At 41.6% G+C, this 22,700-nt stretch overlaps 1 long non-coding RNA gene across 2 annotated transcripts in view; it reads right to left on the bottom strand.

Moving 5' to 3' along the window:
- Positions 1-302: 302 nt before the first annotated feature.
- Positions 303-22,700, bottom strand: part of LOC138492381 (uncharacterized) — a 69,906-nt gene continuing 47,508 nt past the window's right edge. Inside the window, exons 3-4 of one of the 2 annotated variants that reach the window (XR_011276194.1) lie at positions 5,886-5,940; positions 303-1,638 (exon numbers count right to left, since the gene is read on the bottom strand). This is a non-coding gene — a long non-coding RNA (uncharacterized lncRNA). Of the gene's footprint in view, positions 1,639-5,427; positions 5,941-22,700 lie in introns of those variants that run through there. The other variant, XR_011276193.1, reaches the window with a different exon arrangement.

Here is a 22,700-nt window from a genome sequence, read left to right as displayed (position 1 = left end):
ATTAAAAGCAATTTTAGCACATTTCCCACTTCATTGTCATCACATTCAAAGCATTTTGGGCCTGTGTTTAAAACGTCTACCCGTTTTCCTCTAAGCTTGCTAGGGGGGAAGTGAATTATAATTGATTGCATTCCTGAGAACTGTGTGCTTTCCTTCCATCTCTGTACATTGCATAGAAGGGGGGGGGGTGAATTGCTACCAGGGGGAAAAGTGATTACATTGTTTTGTTGAAATCATATCAAGTTTATTTTCTGTACTGCATTTCATTCATCATTGCATTGTCTTTGAAGCCATATGAGCATTCTCAGCTACTGTATCCTCTCTATATCAACTTCTAAGCCATTAAAAAGAGTGTACCACTATAACATTATCCATTGTTGATCAACATCATATTCTCAAGTGTGATATCAAATATTAATTTATTATAAAAGTGTGATATATATATATTGTTTAATTTTCAAATAAACCTTTTAATTTGCAAAACAAACCTACTTCTTGGCTCAGTGGGGTCAGGGGGATTCTAAGAGAGGGGTGTTATATAAGGGTTGTCATCCAGAGTACACGAACTGGACATAAAAATATATAAATAAGGGCTTCCCTTGAGCAATCCCAGACAAGGCACTGACTTAGTGGGACTGCTTGATTGGAGTCTTTAACAAGGCAATCAGAGAAGCATGTCCAGGCTAAAAGGCACACAGGAGGAATAACCTCGCTAGGACGCAATAGAGCACTGTACATGTCTTTGATGAGTACATATGAGGTAAAGAGAGGGGGTGCATTATATGAATGGACAGTTACGGTCATTGGATGGGATGCGAGACTGCAAGACACCTAGGTGCCACCTAGGTATTGACTGAAGAGTAAACTCCAAGATTATTGGCATAAGATTTGATTTCCCTTGTATGGTGTTCCAGAAGGCAGGGTCACAGCTAGAAAAGGCCTGTCGTTTTCCTTGCACACCCTCATCACCTTGAGCATAGCATAGCACGGATACTGGAGGAGCACAACTACCATAGCTACATAATTGTGCAGCTAGATAGGCAGGTGTGCAAGTGGTGGTTTTCGTATAGGTTATCAACAAAAGAATATGCTGATTGGCATAGGATGCCAGTGCAGCTCTCCAAGGATGGGCAAAATGAGCTTGAATGTCATTTTTTCTATTACGAGTCATGCTCGGACATGTTGGGATGCACTAAGTAGGGCCAGTTTAATCACCTAGTTGAAGATTAGCTGGTATAGGAGGTATGTGTCTTCTTTTTACTATATTGTGGAACGGAGAGAGTGCGGTCTACAGTGCACTCGAGTGGTTTGGCTGTCGGGACTAGGTGAGGTGTGAAGCCAATAAGGTACATGTAATTTAGCTGCTTTTAAATGGTATCCAGTTTAGATGCACAACCAACTAAAATGAATTACATCTTTGTACGATTGACCTTCATGTATGTGCTTGTCATCCAAGCTTGGATGGAGCCGAGGTAATTACTGGAATGAGATATTCTGGGTTACACTGACAGCCGGTCAAAGCGCTCGCTTTGACATCCGTGCAGAGCCTGCTAACGCAGGTTCGAATCCCGGCGGGGCCAAACTCAGCCTTTCATTCTTCCAAGGTCGATAAATGAAGCTGCTTTGACAGCACATTCTCTGGAAAAAAATAGGTAAAAAGCCATATTGTTTACAATCAATATTGTAACACAAACAAGTCCAATAGATGTCAAGTCACTAACAGTGTAAAGGATCATAATCCAATGCATTTTCTTCATGATGACCTCATGATGCCTTTCCTAACTGTATATGCCCTTTTTCTGCAAATGTATACAACATTGTCATGATTGTTGCTGTGCCCATACATTTCCATACTGGTTGCACCAATATATGCCAGCATTCCCACATAAGAACATGTTTGCTTTGCCAATAAAACCATTCAAAATGAAATGCCACTTAAGAAAACATGTCCGCCCTGGCTACATTAATGTAGGCCACTCTATTGTTACGTACAAATACGTATTGTTTTGATTTTGCCCATAAAGCCAGTAAAGAATGCCATGCCACTGTAAGAAGTCATACCATGTCAGTCCCCCATGTAGCCCCACTTATGTGGGGTAGTGTCATATTCTGGGCCGGGACATGCTCAGCTCTCTTATTGAATGTGTGCATACTAAACAATTTCACAGTAAAAAGACAGTTGCAAGAGAAAGAGCATGAATGGTCATAAGCTACGAAGCAATACAGGCATGTGCAGTGTTTTGGGTGCATAGATGGGAGGAAGATCAAAGGAGAGGGGGTGTTCTAAAACTGTGAAAGGGCACTGAAAGGGCAAGCACAGTGTGGATTGAAGAGTGCTTGTATTGATGGTCAAAGCTGAAAAGATTGAAAACAGGTCTGTGTTGTGGATTATTGTCTCCCTTGAATGCCATATTGCAATGGTTTACAGAGGCAATTGGCATCCATGTATCTGGCAGTAAGGTTAAAGACCACCCATTCAAAGACAAAGAAGATGGGATGATCATTTGAAGGGTTGTCAGGGTTCATGGATGTTTTTTTGAGGATGTGTGGCACTTCTATTTTAAAGAAACCAGGAGCGGACCGATCCCCGTTTCCAGAGAGAGGTTATAGAAATAGGAGACTTAGAAGCAGCTGAGGTGGCATTAGTACCTTGATTGTTTCAGGGTTAAAATGATCCCCGAGGCCCAGTACGGGATGGCAATTGGGAGCTAGGGGTTTGAAGAGAAGGATGCGAGGTGTAGAGGTGAAGGTTGGAGAGGGAGGACTTTGCTAACGTTATCCTATGCAGTTTGGTTGAGAGGGAGAGGCAGCCTCCAATAGCAGGTGGATGGAATAGGGGAATATGACGATTAGGAAGCCTGGCCTAAAGAGTAGTGGAGAGTTTGCAGGTCGTGGGATCAGAGTGAGGAATAAGGTTGGTGAAGTAGCTGGACTTCAAAGCATTTCCAGAGTGATCTTGCAAGAGAGCAGAAGTGTGGGGGGCAGTCTTTGCAACAACACCAAATATGCATCAAAATATTGAGACAGTGAATATGCAAGGATAGCAAAAGCTGGAGAGCAGAGTTTCTTAAGAAGTCGATAAAAGGATAAGAGGGGAAAATAACCTGCATACTTATTGTGCACCAGTAATACCCATCTCGAGACATTATAAAACAAACATGATCAAAAAGCTATTTACATGGACTCTTGGTTCAGATCTAGGCATTGCTAGAAATTAAGGTGCTTTTGTTGATAGGGTAACTGACTACTTTCACATTCATTTGTAGGAGCCACATTGAAGTTAAGGAGTTTACAATATAATGTTGCTGAAATATTTGCCATGAGCCTGCCACCATTTTTCAAACCAAACTCTGCACATCCTAAACCACATTCACTCTACTCTTGCTCACTCAGATGCTGCGCATCCTCAGCCACACACCCAACACTCTCCATCAGGCACTGCATATTCACAATGGTATACCTTGCATTTCATTTTCAGTTTTAAGAAACACAAACATGGCATAAAAACATTGCAGCATTCTACAAAAAAAGCAAGTAGACAGAACTATATAATGGTGTCCTGGGATAGAGTTTTAGAAATCTTGTTCAAGAAGGTCCGGAAATTGAGGGTTATTCCCGAGTCATGGAGAAGAGCAATTTTAATGGAGAAGAGCAATTTTAATTTCAATGTGTAAAAAGGGTAAGCGTTGCGAGCCAAGGAACTGCAGGTTATTGCCCATGCTGGACATCACAGGGAAGGCATTTGCTATGTTTCTGTTAGATGAACTTCGTAAGCGGTCTGAAGCAAATCACATTTTTGATAATGATCAAAATGGGCTTCATAGCAGGCTCTTGCACTACGCATAATTTAAGACTGGGGGGCTTGATGATAGAAAGAGCTAGGACTAAAAATGCCCCTGGACAATATGCTCCTTTTGTGGACTTCCAGGCCATTTTTTAAACTTGAGGCATATGGAGTTTTTGATGACATTTTGTGAGGTTACTTCATAGGGAAACTAGTTTACAGATCGGGTTGGATAGTGGTGGAGCCTTAACTGACCCTATTCTTACCTTTAGAGGGGTGAAGCAGGTATGCGTTTTGCCACTCTGCTTTTTAATCTACGATTTGCCCTATTGTTTGAGTAGGATTTCTAACTGCCCCCTAAGGTTCATTCCTTCCATGTAGTATGTCTGTCTTATGCAGATAACCTGGTGGTACTCAACCATATTTTCTCTGGTCTTGCGAGATCTGCTAGGGAAATGTGAATGTATGCCAAGGAGAACCACAATGTCATCAATGGAAGTAAGACACAGATTAGGCTATTTTCCCATGTGTGTGTTAATAGACCCCAATGTGTGCTTCCGACTGCAGTAATCAAATACACTAGCTTCCTATAAATGTTTTGGAATAGAAATGAGTGTTCATCCTGGACATGTTGATTGCATTGCATCTCGTAAGTGTAAGGCTGATCAATTAAGGATACTGATCATCAGATTCACAAAACGGACGGTAGGTTTCAATTTGGAGGGTACCATCCGGTTATATAAATAATGCATTTGCCCAGTAATCCTCTATGACTTTGAGAGCCTGACTATGTACGATCGTACTCGGCTACGGGCCACTGAGGGTCGCTTTTGGAGGAGGATGTTAGGATCACCTCAATGTGTTTGAATGCAGATAATAAGACTAGAACTTCGTTGTATTTCTCTGGAAGCCAATGTATTGTTGAAGCAGGGCTACTTTATATTAAAACATTAAGTGCCCCGAGCTGCCCCCTGTGGTCACGTTTGGGTCTTGAAATGAAAGCACATGGATGTGATACACACGCCGAATCTGTTAAGAGTCTTTCATTTGATAGATTGAGTCCCTGGCTGGGATGTGGGCTTTTATGACCTTAAGGGATCACTAGTCCTGAAAACAGAAAAGTGGGATTGATGCCGGAATGTTGATCATCTGGTGAAATTGAACAATATACCCATGTTCATTATATGCATTACAATGTAAAAAAGAGTTCAACCCTATTTTTCATTATGGCCTTCTCCGCTATGGTGCAGATTTGTAATTTGATTGCGTATTGTCTCACTGTACTCTCAGTAATTGGTCCGGCACTCAATCTGCCATTGGAAAAGAGAGTCTGTTGTATTTGAAGTGCAAATATTTTGGAGACAGCCAAACATGTGCTGAGTGAGTGTAACCAATTGGGGACGATGTATAGGTGACATTTGGGATATTTAGTACATAATCTGGACTCCATGAAAGAACAAGCATTTCGGCACTATTATCTCTATTCTTATAGCGCTGCCACACATATTGCAATCTATAGAATGTGGTTCCCGGTGTGCAAAGTTGCCACAGTCAAAGACAACATGCAATTGATTTTTGGTAGAAGGTTTCTAGTAAATAATTGTACTAGTACTGTACTTGAACTGTATTCTATGACATCTGTGTACGTTTTAATATATTTATTGCCATTAACATGTGGCAAGTTCGTTTGAACTATATCACATTATATTGAATTATACGAACTATATAACAGACCGACATTTATTATAACAGCAGATACACACAAATATATATAGCAAAATAAACAAACACACACTCTACCATACATCTGAAATCACCCGTACATCTATGTTCGGCGCTTCTCGGCATAGCCCGAGTGGTACCCAAAAATCCATGCCCTTAGTTAACCAGATTCTGCACACCTCAGCCAGTCAGCCTACCCTAGCAATGCGATGTGCGCAAAGAGGTCACATGGAGAAGAAATCCAAAGCTTCTACTAAGCTGCTTTCGGCCAGTCTAAGTGGGCAGCTGCAGAATGCAGACTGCGTGATCCCCAGTGCGTCGTACCCTGCACACTGAAAGGGGGATACTAAAAGGATGGGTGCAGCATTCAAATCTTCACCTTCTGTCAGCCTTAGTTTTGCAACAAGCCCGTCTGGCCATCTGCAGAGGGACACCTGGAAGACAATAACATGGGAACAAGCTTAAAGAATAGATACGCAGAAGTAATGAAACACGTTTACTTGTTAGAAATCTTGGGCTAAGGTCTCAGTGGGAACATTCTGTACTACATTTCGAAAGATGAGGTTTCAAAGCGTTGTGCGACAGAGGTTAGACTTGCCATTATGTTCTGAATCTTTTTTGATGAGCAAAGTTCTTCCTTCTGAATGGTGATCGGTGCAACAGATATTTGGCGCTGTGGCTAAATCAGGTGTTATTGCCATGTCTCCGATTGAGTTCAAAGAAACAAAGCTTTATTTTTGGTTTTGGCAAATTGTTGTGGCGCTTGTGCCACAAAATGTCAGAATCCAATGTTACAGACGTGAGAGAGGGAATGGGAGGTCTGAATTTAGACGATCTGGCTGGCATGGCAACAGGCAAGGACACGGAATGAAACTGCCAAATCACTCAAATCTCTTTTTCCAAGCTCCTCTGATGCACTACCTAAGGAGAAGTTGCCTAACGCTATTTGCTCCAATCAGCAACTCTGTAAGAAGCAATATCGTGCCTGGCTTTCATTTACTAGATGCACAGTGATTTCATACTGGGCTCTTTTGAGCTATTTCATAACCAAGTGGGGTATTCTGGGCTACTTCTGATGGCAGATCTGTTATTTGTCCTCCTAAGGCTGCCTTTTTACATCAAGCCCCCACCCCAATCCCACTCTCTCTACCACCACCCACCCACCAAGGAGCGTATTTTCCCACAACACAAAATCAATGAAAAAATGGCAATAGCACAATTGCCTTAGCTCTCTCTATTAACTACAGAATATATCACCAAGGTTGAAGCTTGCAGCAGGTAGATAGCCCAATACACACTTGGGCCAACCTTTGTTTCGATTAAAGATAATTATTTAAAAACATCACAACTTGCTTCCAAAGTATGTTTATAAAAAAGTTATGATTGCATTGTTTAATTATATTATGATTCCAAACTGAATTTGCTATACATTTATTTTCCCGCCACCTGGTGATATATGAGAAAAATCGCTCCTGGTGATATATGAGACAAATCGCTCTTATCAACTTTGGCAATGAAACGCAAACCAGTGCTTACATGTGTCAATCCTAGTTATTCTATTAAACAAAGAGATACGTGGTGTCTGACCTGTATGTACTATCAATCATGTTTGCTCATGAATCTTTCTGATGTATTGCAATGCTGCTGTCTAACTTCTGTAGATTATCAAGGAAATCCTATTTGTAGCTATCATTTCTCCTAATGTGTTCACATTATCTATGTTTGGTGTCATTTACACATGGATTGTTTTCAATGGTTTATGAATAACACATGGCGAGTGCAGAATGCTCATTCTTGTAAAGTAAGTTAGACTTGAAGGAAGCCATTAATAGCTCTCTGACCTTGTTTTTCCATTCACACATTGATTTTGCTTTAAATTATTTAAATGAAATTATGTAAACATTTATTTCTGAAATTCAGTCCACCTGGAACACATCCATTTGTGTTTTCTAGTTCTCGTGTGAGTAGGGATCGCACACCTTCATGTGTTGATAATTCTGGCAGCGTTTTCACACACAATGAGAAATCTGCTTGGGGGCGGGCAGAGAAGAGAGAGAGAGAAAGAGAGAAAGGGAAATAGATAGGAAGAGAAAGAGAGAAAGAGAGAAAGAGAGGAAGAGAGAGAGAAAGAGAGAAAGAGAGAAAGAGAGAAAGAGAGAAAGAGAGAAAGAGAGAAAGAGAGAAAGAGAGAAAGAGAGAAAGAGAGAAAGAGAGAAAGAGAGAAAGAGAGAAAGAGAGAAAGAGAGAAAGAGAGAAAGAGAGAAAGAGAGAAAGAGAGAAAGAGAGAAAGAGAGAGAGAGAGAGAGAGAGAGAGAGAGAGAGAGAGAGAGAGAGAGAGAGAGAGACTCTGTAAATGGGCCGACATTTACCGGCTGTAGCCACTTCGAAATCTGGCAGCTCGTATTGAAACTGACACGACTATGGGGCTCATATCTCCCAGGTGCTTCATTCTCTGCACTGCCTTCCCGTCGCAAAAAGGATTGAATTTAAGTCTCTATGTCTGGTGCATCGAACATTCTACTGTGCTCCTTATACCCCGGGACAGATCCTTTGTTTGTGCAATGCATATTTGATTGCCATTCCTCGAATTCGGCTATCTAGGACCGGAGGATGCCCTTTTTTGGTTGCAACATCAAATCTGTGGAATGCTTTGCCACTGTCTCTTAGAAGTAATGATAATCATTATGAATTGAGATGGGCATTGGAAACTGTTATTTTGATGTTAGGGTTTTCTTTTTTCAGTTATACTTGTGGTGATCCTTGCGCCAAGATGCCCTCCGGTGGATGTGCACTTTATAAGTGAGTATAAAAGAACATGACAATGAGAATTCCAAAATCCCCTTTGCCTTCCGAACCTGTGTGACCCATATCATGTGATGGGTTCCTAATAAGAGAGAATGATGTTAAGAAAGAATGAGCTGCAGTACCTCGTAGTAGTCCTAACACTGAAGCAAATGAGGGACTCTCCATACGAATTGGCAGGTAAATTGAGGAATAAATAAAAAAAAGTGAACTGCTGCTCAAAAGCAGTCATCATCCAGAGCTGTATAAAGAAGGCGCTGACAAGTGGAGCAGTGAAGTGGTCAGCAGTGTAACTTTGCCTGCAGTCCTGTGACCATTTCTATTGGAGGCGGTGCCTTTCTCCAGCTGACTCTGCCTGTTACCTGGAAAGAGGCGTTTGCTGTGTGAAGCGCGGTGCAGACAAGTGGAGTGGTGAAGTGGTCAGCAGTGGTCTGCAGGTGGTCAGCATAAACCGGGAAGTAGGACTTTTGTTTTCCAATTTGTGTTATTTTCATTTTTATTCATTGGGTATTTATAATGTGCCTATACACAATGTGTTTTGAGGCGCACCAAGACAAGAGGGGAGGAACAGGGAGGACAAAAACAAAGGTCCTACTAGGCCTTGTGACATTCAGATCATGCAAGTGAAGTAACAAGAAGTGCAGGGGATGGGGCAGGGAGGGAAGTGGCAGTCAGGGTGGAAGGGCCCGTGAGAATAAGCAAGTAACAGGGGAGGCCAGGTGGACAGAGCCAGGGGAAAGCAGAGAGTGCAGAGGAAGGAAGGTCCATGAGCTAAGTGCGAGGTAAGGGGTTGGAGGGCTACAGGCTCAGCCAGGCTTGTGCAGCAAGAGGCCCAGAGGGCAAGTGCAGGTTGGCGGGGTCAGAGGACACCAATTGCAGCGGTAGACTGGACTAGGGGGGGCCTGGTGCCCTGTAGAGTCTGAAGGAATCAAGCAGCCAGTCATGAGGCAAATGTGAATATTAGCAGGGGAGGGGGAGAGGGAAGGAAGAAGAGAAAAGTAAGGTCTTGAGAAGCTTCTGGAACTTAAGGTAGTCCGGCTCAAGTGTGAGAGGGGCAGGGAGGCCATTCCAGAGGGAGGTACCTGCAGAGGAGATAGATCTACCCCCACTCTGCTTGACAAAACTTCTAATCTGCAGAGAGTTGGAGCTAGAAGACCGAAGGGCTCTAGCAGGAAGGTATTAGAGCGATAGAGTTAGATGTAGTGGAGTCCCAGGTGCCAGAAAGCCTTGTGGATGATGCAGAGGGTCTTGAAGTTGATCCTTGCAGCAGCCAGGAGCCAGTGAAGATATTTTAGGGCTGGAGAGATGCAGTACCATTGCTGGAGTCCAATGATTAGTCTTGAGGTCCTGTTCTGGATTAGTTGAAGGGTGCAAAGGGAGGAGTTGGGCAGATTGTGGAAGAGGCTGTTGCAGTAGTCCAGCCTAGAGAGGACCAAAGCTCTGGAGACATTGAGTTTCTGGGGGATGGTGAGCAAAGGGAGAATTCCCCTGAGGAGGGGCAGATGAAAGCGGGCCTTCTTGGCAAGGTCTTTAATGTGAGGAGAGAAGGAGAGAGAGGAGTCAAAGATGATACCAAGTGTTTTTGCCTCAAAGGATAGTAAGAGGAGGGGGTCTATGGAGGGCGGCCAGAGTGTGGAAGAGAAAGAGGAAGCAGGGGTCCCAATGAGAAGGATCTCCGTTTTACTGGCATTAAGACAGATATTGTTAGCATTGCACCATGCCTGAATAGCAGACAGGCAGTCAGGAATGAAAGAGGAAGAGGAAGATGCAGAGGAGGAAAGCTTAAAGGAGAGTTGTCTGCCATTGGAAGTTAGGAGGGAAGGTGGAGATCAAATGCACTAGGAGGGGTCAGGTAGATACTGAAAAGCCAAGGCAAGAGGATAGAGCCCTGAGGGACACCACAGGTGGAGATTGAGATAGAGGAAAGAACTTGGGAGGGTCCGTCCGAGAGGAAGGAGGTCAACCAGTCCAGAGCCAGGTCTGTGATGCCAAAGGTATCACTGAGCCGATTTATAAGGTTGGCATGATTGACCATATCAAAGGCAGAGGAGAGGTCAAGAAGGATGAGAATGGAAGGAGAGCCGGAATAAAAATTAAAGAGCAAGACTTCATGGGTTTTCAGGAGAACAGTTTCTGTGCCTCTGGCAGCTCTGAAGCCAGACTGTTGGGCATTGAGACACCCAACCAATTCTGTGTGGTGGATAAGCTGGAAGATGGCCAGCTTCTCCACGAATTTGCCCAGGAAGGGGGTAATGGAGATAGGGCTGTAGTTAGCCTGCAGGAAGGGTTGGCAGAAGGCTTTTCAAGGAGAGGCGGCACAAAGGTAAGCTTGAGGAGAGAGGGGAAGGATCCAGTGGCAAAGGAGTGATTTCAGAAATTGGCCAAGGCTGGAGCAAGGGACACAATGATGTCCTTGATAGTTCTGGAGGAGCAGGGGAGCCCCTATTTGGATGAGACTTTCATAGAGTGAACTTGTCTAGAAACCTCAGCAGGTGTTATGGAAGAGAACGAGGGGAGAAGGAGAGGAGAGGAAAGTGGGGTGTAGAGGAGCAAGTGGACACATTTTCCCTAGCTCCCACCCCTTCATCGCCATCATAATGGAAGAGCAGGAGAAGGGCCCTGTGTGAGACCCCATATGTCATGCATATACCTCATTGAGTGTATGAGAGACTACAACCGTATCAAATGTACCCTTGCACTAAAAGTGTGAAAGGATGTGTCAGGTGTCTTGACCCACGTTTGAATCATTATGCTACAACATTTGGTGCCGTGGGCTTAGAAAATCCAAGATGTCCGAAAAGCCCAAATTTGCACCAGAATCCAGGAAAACTGTTCAGTATTTGCGCACACCAAAATGGTTGCCTGACCTGCCACCCACCAGTGCGAGCGTGAGGGGCCAGAAGCGCCATGAGTGAAACGTGGTGCCAAAGGAAAAAGAGCAGTGCCAGTTAGCTCAAAAAGCGCTTTGAAATCACCTTTGTTTCTCTGAATGAAAGCTCAAAATGCCTATTTCAAACATCGCAAGCTAGTCAAAAATCTTACTGAACACCAGCAGACATCTGGCAGAATGAAGTCTTGTGTGCATACAAAATCTGGAAAGATGAAGAGCCTAAAATAATGTTCATAACAAAACTGGCTGAGCTGTGGATGTCAGCAGCTTAAGTGAAATTGGACTTAAAGCCACTAAAATCGAAATGTTTAAAATAAATGAGTGATTTACTTTGGAGTGTCACATAGGTTGCAACTGTTTAAATGTCATAGTTTTGAACTTAGAATCAGCGTTCTAGCTGCATGTGCCAAAATTGTAAGTTTGATTTGAATGAAGAAAAATGGGAACAAAAGTGACATTTGGCTGAAGCCTGGCTTAAGGAGATTGAATTCTGCCCGGCAACTACCCCCGACAGGAGTTGAAACTTGCCTAGCAACTGTATTCACAGGCCTGGCCTCTCTTCTGCTGCCCCACCAAAAGGAGATCACACCTCTCTGATTGAATCAGGGGAGGGGCACCTGGGAGTGCAGGAAAACAGAACAACGAACTTTCCTTGGCTCAGGCAAATGTTAAATCAGGGGGTCGTAAATGGCTTCCTCTCGGAAGGAACTGGGAGGAGCACTGCCTCTGTGAGCCAGCTGAGCTTGGAGGCGGGGAGAGACAGAAATCCCCCCATGTGCTTTGGAACCTAAACCACACCCATCTGGGCCAGAGCATAATTTTAAAAAGATGGTTAATTCATAGTACATAATTGTCAAAATTATATCAATAATATCATGATTCCTGTGATTTTTCTGTGCACATTTTAAGAGGTGTTAGGACTCTATGGTATGTTCTGGGGGGTAGTAGCGGAAAATAGGGTATTACTCCAAATGTATGTATGTTAAAAATCTGACACTTCATCATCTGATGCCCATATTCCTTGCGCACATTTGTGTAAATTCTGGAAAAGTTTAGAGGTTGTGTTCTGGAGGAAAAGGGCAGAATTCTGTCAGAAGTGGACACGACATCTTACAAAGACAGGGATCGGATGGTTTGGTGCTACAGAAAATATGTTAACTGGACATATAATATTAGAAAAATTGTACATAGATAAATATGCATTTAAGTCAAAAATAGATTTGTGTGCAAAGTGACAAGGGGAGTTTTCTTTCTGTTTGCCATAAAAAGGATGCCGTATGACTCACAATTCAGTTCCCCAGTCAGGCGACAGAGAATCCTATAGCCTATCAGGATCCTCAGAGGGTTGGGCAGAGAAAGTCAGCCTTCCCACCCACTTTCAAAAGACATAAAAAGACCCACTGAAACCCAAGTAGGGACTGCTCTTTCCACTTTCTTGCGAAGCACTTTGTCGGAGGACTTCAAATCCAGACAATATTCAGAGACCAGAACTTAGAAAACCAGACTCCAGAACCAGAACTTAGAATCCAGACTTTAGAACTTGTAGCAGAGAGGCCTAGTCCACAAGCTGAATCCTTCAGAGGCCTCAGAATCCAGCAACCTAACCAAACTATTCAACAGCCGGGCGAGCTGTTTGATTCTCCCCTGATTCACTCTCCCCTGCACTGCCTTCCCGGCAACCCCTGCACTGCGGGACTGTCTCTGTATCCCTACAGCCCCTCTTCCCAGCACTTGTCTGCACTTATCTTGCACTTGCCACTAGCTGGCCCTTGTTATTTATCTTGTCCGTTACTAACCGTGTACTGCACTTTCCCCTCTCCCTTTCCCCCTTGCACTTTTTCCCATCACCTTAACCTTGCACTTGCGCAATCTGAATGACACCTGGCCTAGTAGGATCGTTGTCTGTCTGCCTTGTCCCTCCCTCCCTGCCTCGTCGCGCCTTAGAACACTTGTGTATAGGCGCTTTACAAATGCCATATCATATCATTCTGGCTAGAACCCTCTGCCAGAACCCAGAAAGCAGAGCTGTATCCAGACCGCCATGCAGTGCCGATAGAAGACCAGACCCAGACCAGACCGCTGTGCAGTGCCAGAACTTTTGCCAGAACCAGAGATCCAGACCAGCAGAGCAGAGAGAACTGCAGCTAAACCTGTTGACCAGATCTGTGACAAGGCCCATTCCTTCCAAAATTAGGAGTGAGTATCCAGCCAGAACTGTGCAAACCAATCTCTTAGTTTAAAATAATCTAATTCAAACCATTTCCATCTATTTAGAACTGCATAGAAATTGTGTGTCCATTCTGTGATTTCAAACCTGTGAAAGTGTCAATTGCCATTCTGAATCATTATTTCATTTCTGAAATCTACCTCCACAAAATCGTCCGTATCTTTTGAACCATATGTGCTAGATTTAACTTTCATTTTAAAGCGAAGATCCTCAGCTTTCCAACAAGCCTTAAACCAACTTTCTACTCCTTATAGTTTTTCCGTAATCGCGCTCGACGCACTCGGAAAAAGTGCAGCGAATTGCAATTTGAATCAAATTTCTCCACCTGTCAAAATCACTGTCTTTTGCTTGCAACTGCTGAAATCCGTTTTCAACCTGATAATCCCTCATGAATCACTGATAGTGTTGACCTGAACCAATCTTAAGTAGCTATCACCTACCCTGAATCTCCTATAGGGAATTAAAATCATTTTTAGCATATTTTCACTTCTTTGCAAATCACATTTAAATTATTTTTGCCTGTGTTTTAAAATCATCCCTGTTGCTCTAAGCTTGCTAGGGGGGAACTGAATTGGTATTGCATTTGATTGTATTCCTGAAAATTGTGTGCTCCCCTTCCATCTCCTTATATTGCATAGGGGGGGAGTGAATTGTCAAAAGAAAAAGTGATCATATTATCTCTTGTGGAAACCATATCAGTTATTTCTGTGCTGCATTCTTTTCCATCATTGCATTTTCTTGAACCCATAAAGGCATTCTCAGCTACTTTATCCTCTCTACACCAACTCCTAAGTAATTAAAAAAGTGTGCTAGTGTAATATTTTCCATTGTTGATCACTGTCATATTCATAAGTTTGCTATCAAATATTAATTTATTTATAAAAGTGTGATATATATCTTGTTTAATTTTTCAGTTAAATCTTTTAATTTGCAAAACCAACCTACTTCTTGGCTCAGTGAGGTCAGGGCTCAGTGAGGTCAGGGGGATTCAAAGTGAGGGGCGTTATACAAGGGGTTATCATCCAGATCTATGAACTTGTCATAAAAATATATAATTAAGGGCTTCCCTTGGGCATCCCAGACTCGGCATTGACTTAGTTGGAGTGCTGAATTGAAGTCACATAACAGATGCCATATAGAAGGATGTCAGCACACACCATTGGACATCAGGGAGTGTTAAGTTAAATCTGACGAGGGCAGAGTGATGTCATGGAGGTGATGTACACAGCCATGCTGAAACGATATGAAAATACTTAAGAGTGATGATGTAACTGAAGCGATGGGAGTAACATTTACGAAAAGATAAAGTAATCATGAATGTAAATGAAGACAAAGTAACTTGTTGTCCAATAAGTGTAAATACGCAGTAACGCATGGTACAAAAGATACATAGAAGCTTGCTATATAGGAATATATAATGTGGCAAGGATGGCCATGGTTGGAAAATAGATGCCGAATTGTGTAAATATTCAATTCAACTACCTCAGAAGCTGATCACTGTTGCAGAGTCATGAGACGCTGGAAGAACAGCTTTGTGTGCAAAACAAAGAGGATTCAATGCTGGCTTGGGATCAAACATGCTATTTTTAAGGAATAGCTGCAAAGTACGAAGGGAGGCAGACGGGTAAGCCATGGATGGAACATATTTCTCTCAGATTGAAAGAGAAGAAAACATTTGCAAGAGCCGAGTAGTGGACAAGTTTTTATTTTTTTAATTTTGTTTTTATTTGAATCTCTACTCAGTTAAAACTAAGTTTTATCAAATGTTTTCACCACAGCTGATCACGATAAAAAGAAAACCTTCTCTGTCTACAAAACCTCCCAACAACTGGTGCGTTACGCTGGCTACTAATAGAAGGGATGCCTGAACTTGCCTCCTAAATCTACGCCCTAGGGAGAGCCACCCTCGGACGATTGGCGATTCATCTGTTCAAATGCAAGTTCAATTAGTTTGACCAGCGCTATAGGCCATCTCGTTTTCTCGCCGGAAATCAGTCTATTCCACAGATCATCGGGTTGAAAGATCCATGGGTTTACAACCAGCGGTGGTAGGTAGATGTTTCTGTTTGCGTTGATTTTTGAACAGTCAATCATAAGGTGCATTAGTGTTTAAGCAGATGATTCCTCTTTGCATAAGCAACATCTCTTGTCGGTTGTAGCTCCTCGAATTGTTATAATCTCTCGGGTTAGCAGTAGGTTTAGTCTCGCTTTCATGAAGCAAATTCTCATTTTTTTGTCCGGAAATTTTTGGCAGTAGTTCTGCGTTTTTTTCAGTTTGTTGAATGTTGGTGGCAGGTGGCTTAGGAGTGTGTTCCCCACCGCTTTCTCTATTGTCAAAATCCAGTCCATCTCTTCCATTTTTCTTTTGATTCGAACTGGATTTTCCTTCAGCTCTTTTTCTGTACATGCTATTTGTGCTAGATCGTCCTTTCTGGCCTTTACCCATTTTTTCAGAGCCTCACATTTGCCTGTTTCAATTTCTTCCCTCATGGTGTTAAAGATGGGTAGTGTATCTGACATAATTATTCTCCTGTACAGTCTCATTGCACTTTGGTCTACCATTGACGCTAATGATACTAGCCCCAGCTCTCTCCTGACGGCCGGCGTGGCAGTCGATTTCGGTAGACCTAACAGTGTTTTCCAAACATGGCCCTCTAGTTTGCTCCAGAGATGGCGTGAGATATATAACAAAGCTTCCATACCATATGCCAGCGCTGGTATAACTTTGGCCTTGTAGAAGGTTATCGCTGGTATTAAGGAAAACTTTCTAAACTTAGAGTCAACCGCTCTTGTTTGAGAGGTTAGACGTTTCACTTTTTCCCACAGTTGATTTTGCACACTCTTTATCTATTCTTGAACTGTCAATGGACAATTAAAAGTGTATAAAGTCTATACAATGTAGAGTAAGCAAGTCTCTAGAGGCCAAGAGGAGCAATGACACCCAGTATAATAAAATCAAATAGCAGTAAATAGGAAGCTGAAATTGACAAATTCATGGCCTCTTCACATGTGACTCAGAAGTCGAAAAACAAGGTCTAATCATTAAGCAATGCATGAAGATAGCGATGTGCTTTCACTCCATTGAATGTCCTATAACAGAGAACAGGCTACATGGTCAACTACATATAGGTTGGCGAGTTCCTTGCAGATTTTGTAAAACTCAGCCATGTTATTAGAGACTTCAGAGATGCAGGCTTGGATATAGGCCCACTTCTTCGAGCATTTGGAGAGTCTGTACTGCCTTTGGAGCAGGCGGCAGGCCAGTTTGTCAGAGGGTGTGCTTGAAGCCTGCCACTTCCGCTCTGCATCTTTGCAGCTCTGCACTGGCGTTTCAGAGCGGCCAGGTCTAAGTCATACCAGGAATTGTACTTGGAGGCAGGTTTCATGTGGATCCTCATGACTGGGGCATGGATGTCCAGAGTGTTGGAGATGTAGATTTGAAGGTTAGTGAGTCAGTTGCAGCAGTAGGAGGGGGAGTGTAGGTGGCAGAAAAAATGCCAACTGACGCTCGCTTCATAGGTCAAATAACGTTGGAGGCTGGCTGTGGTTCTTAGCCGGGGGACCCAAGAGGTCCAGGTGAGAGGACAGGCGAGCAGGATGAGACGAGGAAAGAGCAGTAATGAAAAGATTGTAGATGGGGAGGACTGAGGTGATGGTGGGAGTTAGAGAGAGAGCAGAAGAGACACCAAGCCTGCAGAAAAAGCATTAGAAAGAGGAGTAGGCTTGAGCAGGTATGATAATAGCAGGGACCCACCAGAAGATGATTTCCCTGGCCTATGAGTAAGTAACTAATGGTAATCCATGTCTTAATCGCTATTGCTTTTGCATATTATTGGAAACAAGAAAGTGGTACTTGCCTTTTAAATTAGAGTGCTTATTTCTCACAGTACCAGGTGGTGCCTCTGAATATACCAACAACTTCTAAGAACTATCAACTGCAGAGCACCATTCGAGCAGCTTGCAATCACGCCTTGGTGGCTAACAAACCTCTCAAGAAAAACAAAAAGCTTAATTTGCAATGCAAAGTCATAGTGTTTGCGAAAAGAGAGGCAATACGGAGGCAGTGCAGGGTAAAATCAGAGAGTTTAAGCCCCCTCCTCAAAAACATATGAATAGAAAGAATATTATGGTAGCCACTGATATAATTGTGGTCGAAACACAAACAAGGCTGAGATATCAGGGCTGGACGCTATTGAAATCAACTCTCATCTTAACCTTTGCCTTAGACTACAATGTGAGGCTGCAAAGGTGCCTCTGCTAAATTTGGCAGTGGTGACACAGACTATGGACAATAACGTTGAAGCTAAACCAAGTTCATCTACTAATTTATTTAAATCAATGGATTTGCCTCAAATTGTGGCAAGTGTTTATGCGTTCTCGCCGGTATCATCGAATTCTTTGGATGAGGAAGAACAGATGGACCGGGAATTTCTTATTATTTTCAAAGTTCTTTTTTCTTTGTATAATAATATGTTTGAAGAAATAGCAAGTTTTAGAGGAAGGCAATATTAAATGATTGAATATTGCCCTTTCAAATGGATTGACGTCCCATGATTTGATAGTAACCCATGAAAAACAAAAATGCTATTCCACTGAGCGGAGTGCATCTTCTGCTATTTTTATATTATATTCACCTTGTATTGTAAATAAAGACCCAGTCTCTCCTCTTTTATCTAATAATGGGAATCAACAACTATCGAATCAATCAAGAAAGTCTATATTCAAGAAGGACACAAGGATGAAACGTCTCAGAAATAAAAGAAACTGTGTAGAGAATGCTAGGCTCGGGAACAAGGATATCAAGCCTATTAATAAAAGCCCTCCTGTGTCAAATCATCCTTAGCAGTAATATTTCCCAAGAACTTGGTATTTCAAGAAACGCAGATTGGATTCCAACGGGTTCCTGTATGCCATTCTGAGGAACTGGATAAAGACAGGGCAGACAAAATGCAACCCAGCTCATTGGATTTACGGCAAAATAAAAAAAGCTTTATTTTCTTCAGGAGACAATGACACCAATGTATTTTTTTCTCAGCAATTGGTTCCTTGTTTTGACCAAGGCAAACCATTGATATGACCTATATTGCTGCATCACAGTCAGATAACTGACCCTGGTGTCCGTGAGCCTGTTCAAACTCTGGATTATTTAGTTGAAAACTTGAAAAACACTAAACATATATCGGGAAAAAAAATCCCCAATATGTATGCATTTATGATAGTCATGCAACATCATGTAGTCCTTTTCTAAACCCTAGTAATGTATTGGAGTTAATCCATTGCTTACCACAATTGAAAATGATTACATCTAATGACATTAATGTTGGGACCTGTGTTTTATATATGTGTAAGTGCTTCCCTTTTGATGTTGAAGTTCTGTGAAATAAAAAAAAAACATGGGAAGTCTACTTTATAATATTTAGGATGGGTTGCGTTTGAGCATCAGATGTTCACTTAACAGAAGTTCTTTCTATGTTTCTTTGTTTAGTAGTGCTTCTGTGTTGGGTGAGCAATTGTTGCAATCTCTCTCTATATATATATATATATATATATATATATATATATATATATATATATATATATATAAATATTTTCTCACTTAAAAAAAACATTGTTAAAAGGGACGTTATGGTTAAGTTGCCCTACTAAAAACCCATAAAATTTACTATAAAAAATGTGTTAAGGGGACGTTATGGTTAAGTTGCACAACTAAAAACCTGTGAAATTCACACAAAAAAAACTTTATAAATGTGACATTATGGTTGAAATTAAAACCGAAAAACCCCTGAAATTCGCCAGTTTTGGTAGGCTAAGCAACCATAACTGCCCGCACCACTGTGCACTTCTAACACGAACACCCAGGACAAAGATGACATCACAAATGTCATTGATGACATCACTGATGACATCACATGTGCATTTACTTTTCAGACGAGGGGTTGTGAATGTAATTGTAGCAAAAAAGTATCAGGGATTATCGGGACATGGGTAATAAAGTACATACTTCATCACACAATGTAGTGTTCTAAAGAACATTCCAATGCAGTGTTCTTTCTAGTACAGGAACCTACTCATACAGAAATGTAGGTATTGGCTGCAGCATACACCACAGAGGTGCTATGTTTGTACTTTCCAAAGTTGTATAATAAAAAGGTGAATGTTTCTATATCACAATTTTGTGGTCTGTGAAACATGTACTAAGTTGCTAATAATGCATCACTTACTACATATTTCTAGTAATACACACAAAACATAAATAGACTACAATGCATACAAAGATGGGGCCTATATATGGAGAGTAAAGTAAGCATACAATAGGCAGTATCATTAGCAACTGTGTATAATCTACATGATTGTATTCATGCACAAAAATGATTCCTTTGTTTCAGGCCTGCTTCTTCCCCTATATATGTTCATCATACAATGCGATTAAATTCTATGGAAAGTATTGTAAGAACATGTGAGAATAGCAATATCTATAAATGTAATACCTTTTGAAAAAAGTCAGTAAATAAACCCACCTGGCCTAGATGTGGCAGTGAACAAAAACGAAGGAGCTACACATGTGATGTCATCCGTGATGTCATCAATAACATTTGTGATGTCATCTTTGATGTCCTGGGTGTTAGTGTTAGCAGTGCACAGTGGTGCGGGCAGTTATGGTTGCTTAGCCTACCATAACTGGCGAATTTCAGGGGTTTTTCAGATTTACTTTCAACCATAATGTCACATTTATAAAGTTTTTTTTGTGAATTTTATGGGTTTTTAGTAGGGCAACTTAATCATAACGCCCCTTTAACGTTTTTTTACTGAATGTACACTTTCATCATGTGAATTTGGGAGATATGTACTATAATTCCCTTACTTTATATACATGTAACATAGAACATACTAAACCCCCTCGCTAATGATATTTGAAAGGCACGGACTGAGCGCCTGTCTGCGGACGAGCGCGGACGAGATCAACACTACCCAAACAGTCAGGGGGTATCTGAAATTGTACTATTGTGCCATATGAGAAATGCACAAGTTTAAAAAAGAACACAAACACATTGTAAGTACTAATAACTAACCAATTGAACCTACATGTCTCACACATTACCCATGCATTTAATTACCATGTAGAATGAAATGGATTATATAATAACAAAATAAGATATGCCTCCAGCGTAATTACCTCACAGAAACTGTGCAGCCAGAAGCGACAGTAGACGCACACAGCACAACGAAGACAATTTACAAGAATATAGTAAGTGAACTTCATTTTTCTTATATGTGTGTGTACTTTTTTGTATGAGGTGCAGGAAAAATAATGTATTTCTGTTGTTTTGATAAAGAAATGTGCAGTACTTTGGAGTGGTTGGAGGAGAACTTTCCACATGGGTAAATGTCTGAAGATAGCGATAAGAATGGTACACACTGCTCTGCATAAGTGAAATAATGGTCAGTATTGCAAGGGCATTTAACATATGTATCTTTTTTTAACAGACGAGGGAAAAAAAGATGAAAGGCCAACAAACGACACAGGAAGACAGGCTGAAAACGATAGAACTGAAAATGGACACATTAATTTATAATTTTAAAAGTTTAAAGGGAATTTGTGGAGGAGTTTGTGAGAGGAAAAGTACGTTATCACTGTCCCACCTGTACCTGCCCCCCTTCTCCATTCCCTAGTGAACCATCCCCAAACCTTCAGGAGGAAAATAGACATTTTGATGAAACATCCATCCCTTCTTCCCCGCACAAATCTTCCCCTCACAACTAGCCCGTATTGAACCCTAATTCCCCTATATTCGTGTCAGTATCTGCTTCCCACTGTTTTTCTGTTGATTGAAGTGTGTGTGTATTTTGAAAGTTTTTGTATATTAGTTGTTCATGAAGAGTTTGAGGGAAACATTTTATTTAAAAAGATGTACAATGTCTGCGAACAGCGCGCCTGTTCGAGCTATCCGCAAGCAATAGAGTATGGATGTTCTAAGGGCAATACACCTACCCGTAGCAATGGCAACCAAGATGGAACTGATCTTAGAACGCACCATCTGTGCAAGTTGTGCGTAAATAAACAGAATGAGGCGTCCTAAGGACATTACAGCTCTCTGTACCGCTCATAAACGAGATAAAACATGTTCTTAGAACACACCAGGTGTCTGGGATGTCGGTAAATGAGCAAAATGGGAGTGTGTTAAGGACACTATACCTGTCCGTATCGTCCGCATCCAAGATGGAAACGTCCGTAGAACAGGGGCGGTGGCCGGCATGTTCGTAGCCAAAGAAAATGGAGGTGTCCTAAGGACACTGGACCTGTTTGTACAGTCATGAGATAATGCTTGCACATGCGCAGTACACTCATAAGTACAGCGAACATTGCGCCTGTCCCTAACTGTCCGTCTCACTTGTGTCGCACTTTAAATTAGTTGCAAGACCCAAACACTTTCTGTAGGACATTTGCACCCATGCGTACATATGTAACTCGGTATTTGCTGTCCAGCGGGCTCTCATTTCCCTCGTGCATGTGTTCAGGATGTCATCATGTGACCACACCCACGCTGAGCGTGTGGACTAATTTGCGCAGTTTGTGTGCTTCCGCAACATTACAAAAGAAGTTATATACAGAAAGGGAAATTATTTCACAGTATAAAATCATTTCTTTTTTTTCTTTCTTTTTTTTTATTGATTTAGTTGAATTTTTACAACTTTTCAATAAACAAGATAAAACAAGGCATCAATAAAAATACTATACATAAATGATCTAAGTAAAAACAATCATAAAATCATTAAACATACGCTATCAAATCCAGGCAATATCATCACACTGATTATATCATTAAAGTTGTAACATGTACGATAGCAATGCACACATAAGGTTCAGTTACAGTTTGAAAGTAGAGCTTGTGGATTATTTGGTTTATCGAATTTTAACGAGGACAAGAAATTTATAGTGGCTATTTGGATGCCCAACAAAGTAGAACCAAAGATGTAATTCCAACAAACGTTGGGTTCAAACATGGCAAAACTTGAACAATACTTATGAAAGTGTAGATGTCTAAGCGAGTTTAGCTGAGTACATTGTGTGATTAAATGAGCCAAAGTTTCAGGACATTCGACCGAGTGACAAAACCGACAATTGTTATGAGTGGAGGAAATCAGTTTACGCGTGCATAAGAGATCTCTGGTTTCCCAGATATGCAAGCGAAAGCGCAGAATTAAGGATCTGTATTTTAGTGATGGTGCTTTTACAAGATATTTTTGTGGAGTTCCTCTTTTATGAGGCGGAAAGC

The sequence above is a fragment of the Ambystoma mexicanum genome, chromosome 10 (genome assembly GCF_040938575.1).
Source record: "Ambystoma mexicanum isolate Mex_15411 chromosome 10, UKY_AmexF1_1, whole genome shotgun sequence".
NCBI lineage: Eukaryota > Metazoa > Chordata > Amphibia > Caudata > Ambystomatidae > Ambystoma > Ambystoma mexicanum.
Note: the sequence above shows the minus strand (reverse complement) of the source record. Positions and strands in the feature narration are given on the sequence as shown.